We start from the raw sequence: 2,994 nt of genomic DNA on the forward strand, positions 1-2,994 counted from the left end.
AGGGTTGATGGGCATGTCTGAGTGTGTGCGCACGGAAGGGAGGGGGGTCAGCGGCATAAAAGCCCTTTTCTTCTCCTCCTCCTCGCCTTTTTGTTTCGGATGAGAGACAAGGGGTTGCCAAGGCGATGAGGTTGGTGGTTCTCCCACTGCGTGGTCTGGGAAGAGCAGCAGCTTGTTCTGACATTTACTGAGGGCGTTCATGCCAGACAACCTTCAGAGAGAGAGAAAAAGAGAGCGAGAAGAAAAGGAGGGGGTCTGCACCTGTAACATCAGGAGAGCTCTGCTTCCTTCTGTTGGGAGACAGGTGTGAGCTTTCCCTTCATCTGGCTCTTTTCCGACGTCTACGCGATCCTTTTCCCTGTCCTCAGTTTGTCGGCGAAGCGCTTTCATTCACTCATTCTGTCGGTTAGCAGAAAGTCAGCCAAGTCAAAACACTGCCTTGTTCTCGCTTTAGCTCTTTCGCGGTTTCTCATCTTCGCTCTTTCAGGCCCCCTCACGTTCTGTCAGTCTCGCAACCGTCAGTAGATCTTCACGTTATCTAAACCCCGGGGAGCAGATCCGGTGTGGAGTTAACAGCTCACTGGCCGTCATTCAGACAATTCGCTATAAAGGCGTTCGCTCACTCGCGCTACATGAATAGCACAGTTTTTATAGACTGCTACAAGTGTGTTTGTAATCTGAAGGCACCCGGTAAGGGAGGTCATATCATGATTGAGAATAACAGTCTACTTTTATCTCTCTCATGCTGGTAGTGGAAAAAAGCACTTCTTATTTCCGCTTTTCCTGTTTCTATGCAGATGCTATCATCAGAGTTGAACTAGCAGGCTGAGTCTCATGAAAACACTTCATATTTCACCTAAAAATCAAAATTATATTCTGCATTAAAAAGTGAAGCATATTTTTAAGGTAATTAAATATGAAGCACGTAGTTTCTACAGAAGTAATATTCCACAATCAGTCTTTCCTCGTGTTTGGTTATTAAAATGCATGGCGAGCAGTGCTTCAGTAGCTGCAGAATACCAAACAAACAAACAAACAACATTTAAAGGATAGTTCACTCAAAAATTTAAATTCTGTCATTACTCACTCTCATGTCATTGCAAACCCATAAGACCTTAGTTCATCTTCACAATACAAATTAAGATATGTTTTGATGAAATCTGACACCCTGCATTGACAGCAACACAACTGGCATGTTTAAGGCCCAAAAAGGTAGTAAGGACATTGTTAAAATAGTATATGTGACATCAATGGTTCAACCTTAATTTTAATGAAGCTATGAGAATACTTTTTGTGCACAAAAAAACAACTTTATTCAACAATTTGTGTCGTGTTGCTGTCTATGCAGGGTTAGAAAGCTCAACTGACAGAAAGACGATCTATCCTTTTAATACATATTTATGTGTGTGCGTGTATGTGTGTATCAGGTCAGTATTTTTTATTTTTATTTTTTGAAGGTACATACTTTCACATTGAAAAAAATTAAACAAATGCTGTTATGTTACTTTCGATTCATCTAGAAATCCTGAAAAAAACATATCACGGTTTCTACAAAATATTAAACAGCCAAGGTAATTACTAACTCTACATAAAACATTTTAGTTAACTGAAATACATTTCAGAAAAATAAATATTTCATGAAAATGAGAAATATTGCCTTAGCAACTAATTAACAATAAAATAACAAAATTACTACAAATTAAGCACAAATTTAAATGAAAACAATAAATAAATAAGACTAAAATAACACTTTAAGCAGCACAAATGTTTTCAAGTTTGATTAGAACAAATGTTTCTTGAGCACCAAATCAGCATATTACAACGAGTTATGAAGGGAAACTCATTTAAAACTCATTCATCAAAATAATATAATCTGTGTTCTTGACAGGAAAAATGGGGAAAATCTGATTTTGTTCTGACATGAAATATTCAGACTGCCATGTATAAAACACAATTTTTATGGAAACCCTGCAGTACATGATGAATAGCAATCATACTTGTGAACCATACATGTTAGATGCGCTCGTCAGGTTGAAGGTCACTCCAAATTCTTTTGAAATACAGTAACTTTAACTTTTCTTTACTATAACGGGTTGCAATTAGTGAGATCCTGTTCATTATATCATCACGCAACAAAAGCCTATCAGCACAGTCTGGTACAGTTTGACTATGAGACCTTTTGCAGTGCTATACGCCAAAGAAAAAATACGTGCGGCATAGAAATGCATTAGTCTACGGAGTGTTTCTCTTTTGTTCCCCCACGTTTTCAAGTGTTGAGACAGAAAGAGGCTACACAAGCCATCAAAAAGAGGCCTGTGATGAGGGAAGCCGACGGAAGTCACAACGTGACACGACGGCGCTATCATATCATACTGTATTCAAACGGAATCTGTGTTTGCAGTTAAAAAGAGCCAGACGCATCTCTCAGGCCCTCATATCAGCCAATGCAAACCGCAGAGGAAGTGCAGCTAGAGAATGTGTTGCAATGCAGCCATTCTGCACAATCAAGTCAGTAGCACCAAAAACATCTTTATTCTTCCTTTCATTTGTCATCTCAAATAATAAAATGCTTTCTGTTCGTGTTTGAGGATGTGATGTCTGGGGGGCACTCAACACAAGTCTCAAACACATGCTTTTGGTCTGATATCAGAGATATAGAGTGCCGCTCATTAAATGGCCAGCATTCTGCACGATAAGTCCATATGTGGTTCTTTATGAACTTGAGAGGAAGGATATGCTAATAGGGGGATTTTATGAGGAGCGAGTGAGAGAGTGATTAAGAGAGAGGATGAGGGGAGAGTTTTAAGTACACAACTTCACCAGCATTTGCAAATGAGCCTTGTGTTTTTTTCCCTTCTCTCTCTCGCCACAACCATCAACAGAGCTCCCACCTCCGTTAGCAGTCTGTGATTACCAAGGGAGCGGAATGAAGATGAGGACGTTTAAAGGAATGCAAATGCTCTCTGCGACGGCCTCCTACCATTTCAGCCATTC

This window comes from Sinocyclocheilus grahami, unplaced genomic scaffold, assembly GCF_001515645.1.
Source record: "Sinocyclocheilus grahami isolate Dianchi unplaced genomic scaffold, SAMN03320097.WGS_v1.1 scaffold74.1, whole genome shotgun sequence".
Taxonomy (NCBI): Eukaryota; Metazoa; Chordata; class Actinopteri; order Cypriniformes; family Cyprinidae; genus Sinocyclocheilus; species Sinocyclocheilus grahami.